The sequence below is a fragment of the Rhincodon typus genome, chromosome 8 (assembly GCF_021869965.1).
Source record: "Rhincodon typus isolate 14 chromosome 8, sRhiTyp1.1, whole genome shotgun sequence".
NCBI classification, from domain to species: domain Eukaryota; kingdom Metazoa; phylum Chordata; class Chondrichthyes; order Orectolobiformes; family Rhincodontidae; genus Rhincodon; species Rhincodon typus.
In genome coordinates, this window is record NC_063339.1 from 83,576,358 (window position 1) to 83,595,006 (window position 18,649).

Sequence of the window (18,649 nt, forward strand, 5' to 3'; positions counted from 1 at the left end):
TACTATTTTATACTTGGTTCTGGATGAGAATGGTCGCTGCTTCATATCGGGCTCTGGAGTATATTGCTCACTCTTTTATATTGGGCTCTTCGATGGAATGTTCACTTTTGTATCAGACTCTGTGGGAGAACGTTCACCGGTTTATATTGGGCTGTGGGGGAGAGTGGTTACGGCCTTATATTGGGCACTGGGGCCGAATGTTCACTGTTGTATATCGGGCTCTGGGGGAAGATTGGTCATTGGTTTATATTGAGCCCACTCTACTCCTCCTATACTTCCGCGGGTATGATATGCGCTGCAACATATACCTACAGCCCTTCAATCAAAACAAAAATGAATGGCAAGCTGAATGTATATTTTGAGACTCGGTGACCAACAAATGCTATGTGTCTGTGAGAACATATATACCAATAAAAAAATACAAACTGCACGACATTTCTGGGATTTAGATTTTGACGTTGGAATATGATTCGGTCCCTTGTTTCAAAAAGAATAACTTTCCGAGGTTAAATGAAACATGATCAGCACTGGACTGCAGGGAAAATGCACAAAGCCGAGCGAGCCCGCATGCAAAATGATACCGTGCAACAAACGTACAGTTACTAAGCCTGTATTTCAAAATAAGCAGTCGGAAAAAAATCCTTCGTCTCGACAGATAAGCAGATTTAGAATCCGAGTTTGGCAGGTCCCATTGCAAAATTGTTCTAAAGGCATCTTTGACATCTCTGATAGCCTTTTACATTCATTACATGTCAAAGTACGAGCTACATTATCATAATTCCTTACACTTTCCCTGTCTTTCTGCTTAGACAGCTGTATTCTGGTGAAGGTTTTTGCTTTTGGTCAAGAGCAAATACCAGGGGTCATACGACATCATGTCACACGAGCAATTGATTTTTCCGATGTTGCTACGGGAACAAAACAAAACCAAAGTCACAGGGAAGGGCGTCGAGAATCCTTGTCCTGCTCGTCCATTTTCTTAGCCGCTCGACTATACCCGGCTACAATATCAAATTCCCACCAGATGCTGATGCTCCTGAATCAAAACAAAAATCAATGGAAAGGTAAACGCATTTTGCGAGACTCGGTTGAGCAACAAATGTAACCTGCCCGTCAGATACTATAAACAGGTATGCTTCGATAAAGAAAACATGAACTGCACGATATTTCTGGAATTTCCATTTTTGCTTTCGTAAATGATTTCGCTCATTGCTCGAAACAGAACATCCTTCTAAACATATTGACAAAATTTAAAAGGCGATCAGAGATGTCAAAAAGGTGCTAACGGCATGTGTTTGCTCTTCCTTCTCGGTGGGAAAAGCTCTGAGTCACCGTCACGTGCCTTGTTGCTGACGAAATAAGATACAAATTCTTTCACCAGAGTCGCATGTGCCTCGCTTTCGTATTCCTCCCTATTTAGATATTCTTTTTCCTCTGTGATATCAAAAAAAAATTAATACAATGTCATTTGGTAGCCTAGCTATCTTTACCTCAGTTTCAAATCCAAAATGACTTAGATTTCAAAGCATATGTTAACATTCGTGTCTCTATGAGAGCGTGAGTCAAGATGTTTAACTGAGGCCGTAAAGCCATTCATTCTCGTTGTTGACTGAATGAGACGCTAATGTGTACGACGCTAAGAAATGGCAACTTGTTTCTCTACTCCAAAACATGATTGAGGACTTCTGGTATTTAATTCCCGCACATTGAGACATGGCAGACAGTATCGGAAGTAGGCGCCTCAGAGACTAATTTGAGAAGCATTTGAAAGAGAGGGTAAATCAGGAAACCGTGGTGCACTTTGATAAATCAGGCTTCTACTTGGCATTGAACCAGGACGCCTTCGCACCTAAAGCAAATGTGAAGCTATTACTGTGCAGAAAGTATCAGAGCACGCCAAGTGAACTCTGAAAAATGATGACCATCTGTGCTGTACAAATCAGCGCATATTCAGGACCAGGGAAGATAGAAATTTAACAAAACTTAGCATTGCAATTAACTGGAATTGTATTTCTTTTTGCCACAACAGCAGAGATGGCCGAATAAAATCAAAAGAAGCGTGACTGACACAAAGAGCACGCAGGAAAGCTCCGTCTACGTCAAGGCAGAAACAAATCATTGGTGAGTAAGGAGTAAACGCCTCTGCTTCTGCCCGGTTTTGATCCTGGGACTTTTCGCGTGTGAGGCAATACCATGATAGCCAGTACACTGTAGAAACTCAACACTTCCGTCGTGCCCGCTGATCCTCGTACTGCATTTGAAATTTGCAGCCCTTCATGTTTTATGCAAGGAGGATTGCTTATACCTGGAGGTGCTACATGAATTCCCACTTGGTTACGGTAATGCTTTTTCAACAAGCCTAGGTCATTTGCATATCCAATTACAGACTGACGCAGATAATAGTCAGTCAATATATTTCTGAAGAAGGGTCTAGGCCTGAAACGTCAGCCTTCCTGCTCCTCTGATGCTGCTTGGCCTGCTGTGTTCATCCAGCTCTACACCTTGTATATCTCAGATTCTCCAGCATCTGCAGTTCCTACTATCATAGATACATTGAGTGAGTGGGTAAAGGTCTGGCAGATGGAATACAATGTAAATAAATGTGAAGTCATACATTTTGGTAGGAGTAATAGTAAAAAGGATTATTACTTGAATGGTAAAAAGTTGCAGCATGCTGCTATGCAGAGGGACCTGGGTGTCCTTGTGCATGAATCACAGAAGGTAGGTTTGCAGGTACAACAAGTAATTAGGAAGTAAAATGGAATTTTGTCCTTCATTGCTAAAGGGATTGAAATTAAAAGCAGAGAGGTTATGTTGCAGCTGTACAAGGTGCTGGTGAGGCCACACCTGGAGTATTGTGTGCAGATTTGTTCTCCTTACTTGAGAAAGGATGTACTGGCACTGGAGGGGGTGCAAAGGAGGTTCACTCGGTTGATTCCGAGTTGAGGGGGTTGGCTTATGAGGAGAGACTGAGTAGATTGGGATTATATTCATTGGAATTCAGAAGATTGAGGGGGTATCTTATAGAAACATATAAAATTATGAAGGGAATAGATAAGATAGAAGTAGAGAGGATGTTTCCACTGGCAGGTGAAACTAGGACAAGAGGGCATAGCCTCAAGATGAGAGGGAGCAGATTTAGGACTGAATTGAGAATGAACTTCTTCACCCAGAGGGTTGTTAATCTATGGAATTCCTTGCCCAGTGGAGTAGTTGACGCTACTTTAGTAAACGTTTTTACAGATAAGGTAGGTGTATTTTTGAACAATAAAGGAATTAAGGAATACGGTGAGAACGCGGGTAAGTGGATCTGAGTCCACAAAAAGATCAGCCATGATCTTATTGAATGGCGGAGCAGGCTCGAAGGGCCGGACGGCCTACTCCTGCTCCTAGCTCTTATGTTATTATGTTCTATCTCAGGTAATAGTCAGCCAGTTGTAAGGTTTCTTTTGTTACACAGACAGCATTGTTGTGGCGTCACTTGAACCTCCCACTCTGCCAGCTCTGCAGAAATAGCCACTGACTGCAGCCTGTTCCCGTAGTCAGGTTTGTCCTGTCTTGTTCAACTTCTGCCCTATTACTTAATGATCCAGGTGGGTATTTATGACAATCCAACAGATTTCATTCCACTTCTTCCTGATTTCAATTTATTTTACAGGCAATTAGACAGGAAGTTCAAATTAAACGTGAGATCAAGAGCTGCTAGCAATGCTCGATTCTCAGGAGCTGAACTTCACCAGCCTTTGAACTTGGAAGGAAAAGGCATCGTTCACAGTGAAGAGAAACCATACACGTGGTCTGTGTGTGGACAAGGCTTCAGTCACTCATCTGGTGTGTCGAGACGTAAATGCAATCACAACCAGGAAACAACAGTTACGTCAAGCAGTACTTACTTTGGAATATCATACTCATGAATCTCAGTTTCATTTAAGTAATGGCCACTCAGCTTTGGATCTCCTTACATTCTTGGTGCAAACATGGACCAAACAGCTGAATTCCAGAGCTGAGAGCGACTGTCCTCGACATTCAGGCTCTGTTAGACAGACTATTGTATCAAGAAAGCATAAAGCTCGAGTCAATGGACATCAGAAAATATTACTGTTTCTGCGATTATGGGTTTTTACAAATAACGACTCTTATGATCTGAGTAGATCATAAGAATATGGCTTTATTTAATCTTGTACCACATCTGTGGAAGAAGTCTGTAATTCTTACTCGGAGACAGTCTGCCATTTTCAGTTTAAGACAGCATCTTAATACATCTTTGCATCACAGCAGTTACGTGCAATATTGGTATAAAATAAACATTTTTTGCAATAAATAATTGAGATAAACAGGATACTGTTCTCCAATTTCAACAGGAATTATATTTCTGTGTTATCTTCAGAGCTTATCTGTCCCCACCACTTGCTCACAGTACCCATGCCTTCCCTTCGGATTAACACTTGCGTGACTATCTTAAATTACACAGATGATCTCTGAATCCTAAGTGACTGCTGACTATTCACTGTAATGGATATGCCAGTAAACGACCTGAGCTACAATAATACTTCCTTCATACGAAGGTATTTCATTCAACTCCAGTCTCTATTGCCTGTCCAAACTTATTTACTCTTGTGTGGTACATACTACGGTATTCCTCTCCATTACTTTATATTCCCCTTTTACATTCTGCTAACTTCCTTACCCTTCTTCACCCTGACCGCATAATGCAGAAGTGGGAATGTTTGCTGATAATTACACAATATCGACACTGAAGCAGTGCATACCTCGGTGCAGTATCCTCGGGCAACATTGAAGCTTAGCCTGATAAGTGACAACGAACATTTGCACCACACGAGTATCAGACAATGACCAAATCTAACCATGTCCCGTTTACTTTATTTTCACTGAATTCCCCACTGTTATCATCCTGGGGGCTAATGTTGATGAGAAACTGAACTGGACCTACGATATAAATACAGTTGCTACAAGAGGATAGAAATTTTGTGGTGATTAAATCAACTTTTGACACCCCCAGAAACCTGTGCATCATTGCAAGGCACAAGTCAGGAGTGTAATGGGATGCTGTCCATTTGCTTGGATGGATGCAGCTCCAACAACATTCAAGATACTTGACAAAATCCAGGAAACACAGTCCACCTAACGGCAACTCCCTTCACTACTGAGGCACAGTGGCAGCAGAATACACCAGTTACAAGACGCTCTAGAGTAGTTCAATCAGCCCACAGATGAAGTTCAATCTGGATAAATGAGAGGTATTGCATGTTGGTACAACAAATTAGGGCAGGGCTTATACAATTAATGGTAGGGCTTTGAGTAGTATTGTAGAACAGAGGGACTTAGGGATGTAGGAACGTAATTCTTTGATGTTTGCACAGTATAGATAGAGTTAATGCTGATTGTCTTTTTCTGAAGATGGGAGTTTGAAGTCAGCAGGGCAAATTTTTAAGGTGAAAGGAGAGAGATTTAAAAAAGACTTGCGTGGCATTTTGCTCTGCACGGAGGGTGGCTCATGTGTTCAATGAACTTCCTGAGCTACAATTATCTAGTGGTTTGTACTCTGTCTTGTGGCCACAAGCAACCTCGGTTCAAATCCGAATCACAGCAGAGGGTATTCTCCCTATTTTGCTCCTTGTGACTCGTCCTTCGATAAATAATTAATTGGTTTGCATGAAAATATTCCGTGAGGTGACGATTTTATTTCTTCAAACATGCGCTCTCTCACATGCCTGCATTTGATGGATCAGAATTCAAACCCACCTCTTCTTGCAGACTTTTCTCCCTCTCACAATCGCGAATCTTCTTTTACGTCCCTGACGGAGAGATGTGATAGCACTGGAAACGGAGCAGAAGAGATTTATGAGAATGTTGTCTGGGCTGGAGTGTCAGTTATGAAGAGAGATTGAACAGATTAGTATTGCTTTCTTAGAGCAGGGGTGATTGAGAGGAAACATGATTGACATGTACAAAATAATGAAGGATATGGATAGGGTAGGCTGAAAGAGCCGTTTCTCTTTGATGAAGAGATCGATCACCAGGGAACCATAGATTTAAGGTAAGAGACAGACAGGTTTGAATACGTACGCGGAAAAACCTTTCTTCAGCCAGCGGGTGCTTGGAATCTGGAACTCACTGTCTGTAAGGGCCGTAGAGGCAGAAACCTTCATAACTTCAAGAAATATTCAGATGTGGTTTGTGATGCCAATGTATACCACGCTATGAGCCAAGTGATGGAAAATAGGATTAAAATAGTTAAGTGGTTGTTTTTATCCAGTGCAGACGCAATATGCTGAAGGGCCTTCCAGTGTCTGTAACTCTGTAGTAGCAGACTGGTTGGTATCCCTGACTATCACACGGGAGAGCAGAGTTCAATTCACCACTGGGAGAAATTCCCATTACTTTGGGATGACTCGGTGTTCCCTCTCAGTGACAGGGACCCAGTTTCGACTCGAGCCTTGTGTAGCGTTAGTACGTTGTGTGGGTTTCCTTTCGCAGTCCAAAGTTGTGTAGGTTAGATGGTTTGTGTATGCGTGTTTGCCCCTTCATGTGCAGGCGACGGTCGGTTAGCCATTGTGAATGCGGGTTTATGGGGATAGGGTGCAGGAGTAAGAAGCCTTTGGGAGGTTCGGTGCAGAAACAATGGTCTGAATGATCTCCATCTGAACTGTAGGGATTCTATGATCTGACTTTCAGGTCGTGTCTCATTTCGGATTTTGAAATTTTCTGCTCCGTTCACAAGTACGGTTTATTGATATCTGTCCTTCCATTCTCGATGGGTCATATCACAGGATTTCCTTTCATAACTGAGACAGTTTCCCAGGACCGGACATTTCTCGACCCCAGAAACCCACCTTTTTCAAAAAAGACTATTTTTCTCAAAAATGCTCTTTATCCTTGTCCTGCTGCTCTATGTCACTAAAAGCTGCTCCAGGTGAGGTTGGAGCTCACAGCCTCGGTATTTCACGCGCCTCTATAACGTCATAGAAGGACCGTGTGCTCACCGATTGCGTCACTGGAGCCACAGAGTAGCTCCGCGCGCTCATTGCCGTCCCCATTTCCGGTTGTATCTTCACGGCTGCGCCACTGAGTTTCTCTGGTTCCGGGCCTGGGAACTGGGATAAAATGGTCGTCTGCAGCAGCGGTTACTTCCATGAAGCGAAGTAACCGATGTTAAACTCGATTATTAATTAGAAAAATCAAGACTGTACCCCAGAAAAACTAAATCATTTTCACTTGAAAATGGATCACATTCGCCAAGTGAATATCAGCAAGGAAGTTTTAATTGTAGTCTGTAAGAAATAGGAGTATGACGTGGCCACTCAGCACTTCAAGCCCGCCTCACCATTCAACAAGATCATCGACAGCCTCCTACTTCAACGCCATTTTTCTGCACAGTCCTCTGAGCTCCAGATGTTTTTTAATCTTTAGAAATCAACCAATCTCAGTCTTTTACAGAGTCAATACTGAACATTCATAATCTCTGGGGCTCCGAATTCCAAAGATTTTCCTCATTCTGTGTTCCCTCGTCACTGTCTGCTGTTTGGCGAGTATTCCTGTTGAGTATCTGGTGGTGCTCCTGACACGCCCTCTATCACTGCATTTATTTCCTGTTTCCATTCACCTCATGATGTGGCACTGAGACTGTACAGTGGTCAGTACTCTGCGTTGTGGTCGCAGCACCCAGTTACTGTTGTCCCCAATATTTCCTTTTAACATATGCTAAAGTAATAGTGTAAGGGATCAATTAATATTGCAATAAGACATACAGAGGGCGGGGGTGAATTGCAGAGGTTGTGAGATCAAGTCTCCCCTAAACCAGGTTTTATTAACATAGACCAGCGATTCTTGAAATATCAAGCACTCGAAAATGAAAGAGAGCGACCTTCAGCGAAACGAACTTTGTTGGAAAAGACCAGTTTCTGCGTTGTTGAGTTCATTTGTCAGTTAAGCCTCATTTAGGATTTTAAAATTGCCTTCTCTGTAAACAATTGCGATTCATTAATATGTGTTCAGGAGAGAATGGGTCCCAATACTATTACACACATCCCATCTTTCGCCACCAGCAGTCTCCGTTAATAGTTTTTACCCTCCCAGCCAGATCATTACCCATTCCTTTGTCTGCCCAACTAGTCTTGGGGTCTACCCCCACTTATTGCTTACTCTTTAACCCTTCCACCCACCCTACCTTCTGCGTAAAAAAAAACGACAATAACCTTGTTACGATCAGTTCTGAGGAAGGGTCACCGAACCCGAAAACTGAACTTTGATTACTTTTCATATATGCTGCCATATCTGCTGAGCGTTTCCAGCAATTTCAGATTTTGGCCGCAATACTGACTCCTGGGAACAGCACTGCCAGACCTGCTGAGCTTTTCCAGCAAATTCTGTTTTTGTTCTCGGTTTTGCCGTTCGTCGTTGCATCAGCCCCTACCCACGGAAATTACAGTTGGAATCCAATTCTTGTCAGTTTAGAGATTCTTGAACAGTTAACATTGCAGTTGTGTCCAAATCAAGAATTAGAACCTATCGCCTAAACTTTACTGACATTTAGATTTAATTGGGATAATGAAAGGGAGCAAGATTTTCCCTCCCAGCATTCCTTACAACTTGCCTTACTATGAATTTGCATTGAATGAAAAGAAACAGGAACAATAAAGAATGATAGACCACAAGCACAGGTTTATCCAGTAGGATTATTGATGAGTATTTTAAACTAACACTCGACACAAGATTCTGATCAATATTTCAAAGAGTCCTCATTAAACCGGCGGGGAGACAGATGCTTGATGAACGTTATGAATACACTGGGCCACGGCCAACTTTCTATGCAAAACGATCCAACTAGGAAACCAAGGGTGCGCATCTTTGTGTTATGAAAGGCAGCGCAATAATCTCCTAAAGATTTGGAATTCAAAAGTTGTGGGTTCAAGTCCCACCAAAATCGACTTTTACTTCAGTTTCCAAATGAATCAGTGATATTCTGTGAAAACTACTCAAACATCAGTTCCTGTCGTTCGGATCCCTGCTGCTGATCAGAGGAAGTTCGTCACTTTCTCAGGCAAGTTTTCAGAGAATAATTAGACCAGAAGCGACTGCTCATACGACAAACCTGCATACTTGACCGAGAAGTCCAAAATAACGTTCCATTTATACATTTGATTTGTCACCTTGAATATATTCAGAGACCTATACATTTCAGATCCCCAATGAGAGTTGTGAGGATGGGGTGGGAAAAATCGTTGAAGCTTTAAATTAGCCCTGACATTTTAGAATGGCGAGTCACCGGGACGGGTTGAATGTCCTCTTCCTGTTCCTATGTTGGTATCTTTCGGTATTGTTTCAGGCAGAGAGTTTTCAACAATTGCACGGAACATCTGACAGTACTGTATAAGTCTCTTCCGACCGCCATTCTGAGCTAATCCCAACTGGCCGCTCATGGTTACGTATTCCTCCATTTCCTGCCTGCTCATGAGTCTGTCTAAATGCCTCACAAACGTTGCTATCATGATGAAGACAATGGTGAATCGACCCCACTGAATATCAAGTTTATCATTTTTACCCCATTCCCCTCACAACTGCAATGGGCAGCTCCTGTTGCAACTTTAGATCAGACAGGGGAGGATTCTCACATGCGCTCTATCAGACTGCATGCTTCTTCACCCAGGTTTCCAACTGGATACATGGAACACGTGGCCGTGTGAATATTGGTGATTCAGGGGTAGATTTCTCACATCGGAACGGAGTTTTGGCTGTGGTGCTGCACATGATCATCTGATATTCTAAATCCAGTTCTGGTCTCTTCTTATTTAACAACTTTTACCGTGAAATTCAATTTACCTTTGTATTCCATTCTTATGCATTCAGTCGTCATGAAAGTCTTGGAATGTGTCCTTGAATAAAGTAATGGTAAAGTTTGATGACAATGGGTGTAGTGTGGGTCCTGCCGTCTGTGTGAACTTTTCAAAGGAAGTTGGTGAAGTATTGCTGAATCAAATTCTGTGAAGAATTTGCACGATGCCACAAAAGCCTTGTGACAGCGGGGATGGAATATTTCCTGAGAGGAATTGTTTTCCAGACTAGAGGAGAGTGCGCAGTGCTGTTCCCAGGAGTCAGAATTGGCATCCAACCTCTCTTCTGGACAGATATTAATGAACCACACTTGTGTACAAAGTGCACAGTTTCAAAATGCTAAATGATGCAAAACTCGCAAAGAAACTAAACTGCAGAGAAAACCTCATGAGCTGCTTTTTACCAATAAATTTTATCTTGCTGGGCATTGGTCTGTGTTCTTTTCCTGAGCCTGATGACACGATCAGGGCAACACGTGAGCAAGTGCAAAAAGGGAAATGAGTGCAGTGCCAGATGTCATACCAGGAGCAGCAACAGATACACGGTGAAGTTAATTTCCCGCAACAGGAACTCTTCCCAAACAGCAGACTGAGGTGAGACAACTCAGAGTGAGGTGAAGCTTTGGAATTTGGTGCCCTGGAGGCTTTGGAAGTCAGCTACGGAATCTGTTCAAGAATGCGACTGAGATATTTCGACAGAGTAAAAACATCAAGGGCTCAGGGGACAGTGGAGGAAAATGTTGAAAATGTACATTTCAATGAACAATGCAATTTAGCACTGTGTAATTAAACAAGTTCCTTGAACAACTTTGGAACCACCGGTGAAGACGATCATAAAATCCCAGTCACAGGCAGTTTGCCAACCGTTAAGGTATAACCAGAAATATGGAGGCACTAGCAAGCATGTTGCTCCAGTGGTGCAAGAGGTCAGAGCAAGTTCCTTATGTGTCAGTATAGAGGCATGTGCAATGTCGAGGTTATGAGCTCAATCCTCACCACGAGCAGTTTTTTTTAATTTGTTGTGGCTCAAGAGGGTAATGAGGAGAGGCAATTTTGAGTTTATGGGAAAATATCAGTTTCTGTGAATTGGGAAATGACTCAAGATCGACAAACGCCCTGCAAGTATTCAAACTGTGAATAAACATCTGCGGAGAGAGAAAAGAAGGTGATCTTTTTCAGCTCGAAGACGTTTCTCACATGGCTGACTGTGCTGAGTTAAGTTGCGGGAAAAAAGCTGTTTTACTCATTCCAATTTATTCAATTTGCTGCAAATTCGCACAGTTCATTGAAATAATAAAAAAAGAAATTAGATTTATCTCGTTCAACCGTGCAAATGTTACAGTAAACTTTGGTCAGAATTTTTACCAGCTTAAAAAAAAAAAGAGCTGCTGAGAAGAAGGAAGTGTTAAATATGCAAAAAGACAGAGTCTTGTTTGTGGATTTCTTGGATGGAGTTCAGAAAGTATGAAATGTACCTGAAATCATCAGAATGTGCTCAAACCTTTAAGGCAGCAGTTTAAAGCGGGAATTGCGTCGCTGATCGACGGTTTCCTTCCGACTCGAGAGGGTCTAACTTTACTTTTTCATTTGAAAATGTTCAGCTCCATTTATAATGCTCCACGGACAATGAACAGCCTATCTTAGTCAGCTGCACGTGTACAATAAATTTCTTTACACGTGAAGTCAAAGAAATTATAAACTGTTTCCCACCCTCCCACAGACTTTGTCACACTGTTAACGTGCCTCCTTCGGGACCTAGGGGTGCAGGTACATAATTCATCATCATATAGACAGGGTGATTAAACAGGCTTTTGGCACGTTTGCCTTCATTGCTCAGTCGTTTGAGTTTAGGAGTTGGGAAGTAATGTTGAGGTTGTGCAGGTTGTTGTTGAGGCCTCTTCTGGAATACAGTGTGCAGTTTCGGTCGCACAGTTGTAGGGGGCATATTAAGCCAGCGACTGTTAGAAGAGGTTTACCAGGATGTTGCCTGGTATGGAAGATTTGAGTTATAAAGAAAGTTTGGATAGAATTGGACTTTTTTCGCTGGCACTTAGGAGAGGCGACCTGATAGAAGTTTACAAAATAATGAGACATATAGATAGTACTAATGGTATTAGTCTTTTCCCGAGGATGGGAGATTTCAAAACTAGGGGACATTTTTAAGTTGCGAGGAGATAATTTTAAAAATAAACATACGAGAGGCAGAACTTCGCAATGACTGTGAATAAAACTATGACAAGTTCCAGCAGAGAAACAGGCGGCAGAGAAACGGGTGACAGTGAAGCAGGCATGTGAGGACAAATGTGTTTCGTTTGCCAGTGAAATTTACCGTTTCGAAAAGTGGAGAACATTGAAGTGAGGCAGTGATGGCGATTATTTTTGCTGGTTATTCACCTTGTGAATGCTCTTTCCGCTGATATCCTTGTAAACATCACAAGTCGACAGGATGAAAGATGCAGCAACACGTGTGGAGCAGTGGTGAAATTGATACTGCGTCTGACTTTGAATTGGAAGATTGAAATGTTGTATCTTACCTCTCTGGAATGAAGTTGACAGCTTTCCTACATTTGCAAATTGACAGTTGCTTCCGAAGCGGAATGTGTGCCCAGCGCTGTTATTGTCAGATTCCGAGCAGCTGAAGTGATTGGATCGCTTGGTTTTGGAAATTGAAAGTTGCCTATGAGCAACATCAGTATGGGACTATTTCAACTCACTGTCCATTTCATATCTCAGCTCATGGCAACGGCTCCCATCGTCAGACAAACTGCTTGTGTTCCACATCAAGCTGCCTTTTGCCGGGGAACCGTGTGTATGGCGACAGAACGTGGACATGAAGGAGACGGAGTGCATATAATCCTGAGGCTTCTGTCACTCTCGGAGGATACATCTGTGCATCTCCCTCTGTGGCTTAACTGAGGATGATTACTTCAAGGGACTTTAATACAGTTTTACCATCTCAAACTTCAGTCCCATTCGTTGATTACAGGGATAATCTCATTAAAATTTGCACTCTAAAATTAAGAACACCAAAGGCGGTGGGGGAAACGCTGGAATCTGGGACTAGAATAGATGGATGCCTGAACACACACACCGACAAGATGGCCGAATGGTCTTTTTCCACACTATAAAAACTCGAAGACGGGGAGAAACTGATCTGCTGCCAAAATAAGCAATAGAATTAAACAGGCTAAAGCAGTGTCATTAAGGAAAGATGGCACAGGAGAGAAGGCTTTCCTTGGTGGTCTAGTGGTGAGGATTCAGCGCTCTCAGCGTCACGGCCTGGGTTGGATTCCCAGTCAGGGAACTTACACTGTTCTTGGCAAGGTTTTAATGACCACAGCACTGCTGACTAATGTTTAGAAGCAGGAAAGGCACTGTAATATAATCTATTTTATTCTAAACGATAATCAAGCTAACATGTAACAAAGAACTAGCGATGCTGGAAATCTGAAACCAGAAAAAAGCGAATCGATAGACAATCTCAGAAGGTTGTTGTTGTTGTTCTCAATAAAGGTTGTCCTAACCGTTACATTCCTTACTTGTCCTTTGTCTGTGGATGGTAACATTTCCTGAATCGTGTACAGTGACATTCAAATTTGTCTGAACACTATCAATAGTTGTTCTTTCATTACTGTCCCGCTCTGTATTTTAACACCACGTAATTTGACAATTTATCTTACTTTTCCAACTTTTTCAAACAATCCCATTCGTGATTACGATGTGGAAGTGCTGGTGTTGGACTGATGTGGACACAATCAGAAGTTTCACAACACCGGGTTACAGTCCAGTGGGTTTATTTAAAATGACAAGCTTTCGAGTGCTTCTCCTTCATCATGATAAATTATTACTTCATTGCAACAGTACTTTCTCCATGCAAAGAGGACAATGAAACAAGACTGAACGATGACATCAGAGTGTAGGAACCTCTACGTTGCAGTGATCACCGTATGACTGAGTTTCACGTTTACTTTGAGGGAGGGCAGTTTGAATCTAAGACGAGCGCTTTGTGCCGAAATAAAGACAATGAAGACAAAGAAAATAAATAAAGACAAAGTTTCAAGTGAGGGATGGCTGAAATGAAGTGGAAGATTAAGTTAAGAAATTGGTCAGTGCAGACACAATAGCAGAGATTTAAGGAAATAATCCAGAATACACAAAAATAAACCCTCCAGTGTGTCTTTGTCAGTTTTCCATCGGTTTTGAAGATGAGCATGCATATTTTCAGCCTGACTCTGGTTTCACAATCCCATTGCGTCACAACACCCAGAAGGTAAGGGTCAGGTAAATGGATGTGCAGAAGGTGCAAAGTACCTCATGGCACGCACAATGACAGATAAAGTGCTAAGGAAGCATGCAACACACTGAGATGGAGCGTACTTATTTATGTGAAAGGCTTTTGTATATAATGCCTATTACATAAAGACTTCCCTCACATTGGAAAAAAAAAAACATGAATTTCCGGTTGTGTAACTCTGATGAACAGCTAAATATTTGCCTCGATACAGCATGACGCTGTGAGGCAGTGACATACTACCATCTGTAACAGCGTGGTCTAGTGAAAGCATGCTGCCCATCAACCGGAACTCAATGCATCAGAGTTTTTCAACGTTCTGAAGAATGTATTTACTGCTCCTGCCGTCACCTGTTACCCTATATCACCTCAGCTTCCCGCTTCCAGTAAACACTTCAAACCCGCACAAATCTATCATATATTTCACATTGCTTTTGTCCCCAACTAATCTGTCACAGGTATGATGAACCGATTGGCCTTCTCCAGCTCTCTCACTGTGGCATGACCTGAATGGCAAAGTACATTGTGTCTGATCCACAGAATACCCTGCAGTATTTCCCCACGCCGATTCAGACAGCGCCGTCCTCCCTGTGACATGTACATGCTGTGTAATATTTTGTCATGCAATGTGTCCCGCTGTGTCAGTATCACCTTTGTCTAACTTCTCACATTCTGCTGGTCAAACACTGATTTCACTCAGAATCACAAATTTAGCGCAGTGCAGATGGAGGCCATGCAGCCCACCTTAGCTCTGCCGGTTCTCCACAATGAGGAAATGAGTCATTCTCTTGACTACTTCCTGTAACTCTGCATGTTGCTACTTTTAACGTAACCATCGAATTCGTTTTTCTATAACACAATTGAACCTCACTCTTTGTCGGAATCAGTGATTACAGTGATTACAGGCTCTAACCACTCCCTGTGTGAAAACATTTTACGTGATGTCACTTTTGCTTTTTCAAATGAACCTCTGCCTAATCACTCTCGATCCTCCCATGCATGGGAACATTTTCTCCTTCGTGAATTTGTGTATAACATTCATGACTTGAAAAACTTCAATCAGACCAGGTTTCAAACTTTTAGTCGATCTTCATCGCTGACATTCCACATACGCAGCACCTTTCATGTGTACTTTTTCAGCATTGTCAACAATCATATAGCGCTCTGCTTCCTGAGGTTTCCCGCCCAAATCTTTGTGATAATCCAGATAGAGGATTTATTCAACGTCAGATTGCGTGGGTCAATGTCCTGATCCCCTTGTTTTCATTTTCAACACGCGCCATGTTTGCTATAATGACACCTCTGCTGCCGAAGCTCAATCCTGTTTCAAGAAGTCCGACTTCATGAGGTGCAGCTCTTTTTTCGAAAAGCTGATCAAGCGACCTGGCAAAACTAAGAGCTTGCCTGGCATTTGACCACTCACATGCTAATTGAATCCAAATCCCAAAGCAAGAATCATACTTCTCGACCAACGTGCCAGTAAAACCTTTGCATTTCTACCGCGGAACCAGGTGTGAAGCAGAATTCAGTTTCAAGAACATCTTCTCATTCTGTGTCTCTGCTCCCGAGACAGTATTGTTAGTCCCTTGCCCTGGGACCGAGCACTCTCCACTGGTGAATTATGAAACCATTTTCTTCCACTTGCAAGCAGTCCTGGGGGAGGGAAGCATGCATGCGCTCTTCTGATCTCTCAAACACGCTTTATTCACATGAGCTGGAAATTAGCAACTTTGGTTGCGAACTTCCTCCAAATGTCTGTTTTACAAGACAGAGACAACGAAAGATGTCCAGTTGCTGGGAAAAAGAGAAATGGACACTGGAGACTCTTCCGTCGGGTAAATCAACATGAGTGCTATTTGTGCAGCCTGTTTGGTGTTCGGGATTCGTCTTCATACAGCAATCCTGCAGAAAGACTTTTGCAATGCAGGATCAGTTTGTTTGCTGTGGCTTGGGAACAGTTAATATCTGACAGTAACAGTCTCAGATTAAGAGAATCCGAGTGAAACTCTCACTCACTCACTCATTCCCGTGCAGAAGGAAGCCGTTCAATTCATCGAGCCCATGGCGACTCCCTGTGGCTTGTATATCTCTGTCCTTTTTTTCAGGAACTGTGATATCCGTCCTAATAATGGTGTCTGTGTTGTGATGCTGTCTTCGATGGGCTGATCTTTAAGTGATTTGATTCGATTTATTACTGTCATGTTCCTCTTGTTATTCACAACTCCCTATATCACATGAAAGACGCTGCTACCTGAAACAGTGTGGGGAATTATTGCAGGATGCCCTGTGCATCGAACACACTGCAACTAATGCGTTTCAACTTCACTGGCTTTTTATGGAGGTTTCATTCAATGTTCGATGGCATGGGCAAACACCATGAGGCATGTTTTGTGTTTTGCTTTGCCCTGTTGGCCGCAATGGCACCTTCTGACTCATCCCTCCTTCAAAAAGTCCGACCTGATTGAACACAGCCTTTTTTTCGGAAAGCTGATCAGCGATTTGGCAAAACTGAAGACTGCAATCAGGACTCAGCTGGGAATGAAACCCAGGCCCTCTCACACATCCACAATGTACAGTCCCCAAAGCAAGAATCGTACCCCTGGACCAACAAGCCATTGCCAGAGCTGCAGGGCCGTTACGGAACCAGCTGGAACTTTCTCAGTGTGAAGTACATTTCACCTTGCTCCTGGGATCCAAAGCAGCAAAGAATTTCCAGAACATCTTCTGATTCTGTCTCCCTGCACTCGACAAAGTCTATAAAATTCAGGCTCACTGTGAACGTGGAGAGCGGCTGTCACACTGTGGTTTCTGCACCTGCTGTTGAATAAAGTTCACTGTAACTGTGTCCAATGAGAGGAAAGGAAATGCTGTTTTTTGGAAACATTTATTTCTGAACTCACTGCCACTCTGTTATAACAGAAAAGAAGCTGGAATCTCCTGATAGATTGAATCATGAATTTGGGTGTTTATAGATTAAGTGGTAAAATATCAGGATAATGATATTAACACCGCGCTATCACCAACTGAACGAATCGGCTGCCCAGAGGGAGGCGGCTGTGTTTTAACCCCGTGATGAACAGTTTATGTTTTACTTCTCACACTGGGGGAGCTGAGAATTTATCCAAACAATGCACAACACATACTTGAATCATTGTTCCCATGTAAAACTGAGAGGGAATCTTTGACAGCAATCTAAAACAACAGGAAAGAAGATTTTGATCAACATGCATCATCACCAACAACCTCCGTCGTAATATAAGGTTTAAGGGAACTTATTTGCATATTTGCAAATTTGCAACTTTGCAACTTTGCAAATTTGGGGTGCCATGGTGGCTCAGTGGTAAGCACTGCAACCTCACAGCGCCAGGGACCTGGGTCCGATTCCAGCATTGGGTGACTATCTGTGCGGAGTTCGCATATTCTCCCCGTGTCAGTGTGGTTTTCCTCCGGGTGCTCCGGTTTCTTCATGCAGGCTAGGTGGATTGGTCATGCTAAAATGCCCATACTTGTTCAGGGGTGTGTGGGTTGTAGGGGAATGGGTCTGGGTGGAATGGTCCAAGGGTCGGTGTGGACTTGTTGGGCCGAAGGGCCTGTTCCCACACTGTAAGGATTCTATGTGATATGAACAGCATGCACCAGATGTGATTTAAACACGCAACCATCTGATCTGGAAACAGATGCACTAACTTTACAGCACAAGCTCACACGTGCGCTGCTGTTGTCCACGATTAAGGGAAGTGATCACAACCGAATAATTTTAAACTATAATTGGCGAAGGAGGTCAAAGGGTAGTGTTCATTCTCTGTTAAATCACCACAACGCCTCTGTCTCTCTTCATGCCTCTTCTTTCTCTCTCTGCCTGTCTATCTGTCCCTCTGTTTCCTCCATTCCGCTCTTCTCTAATTCATTGTCCTAACTTCTCTTTCCTCCTCCTCTACCTTTATTCCCTCGTACATCATGCTCCAAGTTTGCAGAACACCGGGGAGATATGTCACAGGGCGAATCCAGGACTTATTCTGAACACGTTTTCTAATGCAACGAGAGAGAAATGATCTGAGAGAGAAGAAACAACTGAGAAGACTCGAGACTCCCCTTTGGATATTCTTCAGTAAATTCAGCCGCCAAGAATAAACATTTCTCCAATTTCACGAAGAAAATCCACCATGAATATCATTAATACAAATATAGAATCCCAAGAGTAACTTAATTTGAGGCCAGACACGGAGGCCATTTTGGAACAGTAAAACTGATAGAGGAAATTTGTCATTTTGATAGTTGCAATATGAAGTCTGAACTGGCTGATAACTGGTTTCCTGGATCTTACAGATTGTTTTACATCAGTCTCTGTATTGCATTTATTCAGCACGTTCAGCTGTTAACCAAAAAAGAAACAGAAAGTACTGGGGATGCTGTAAATCAGGAACAAAAACATTGTAATGTAGAAATAAAAATACCTGGAGATGTAAGTACATTTCACTGAATGATTCAGTACCACGTGACCCACGAC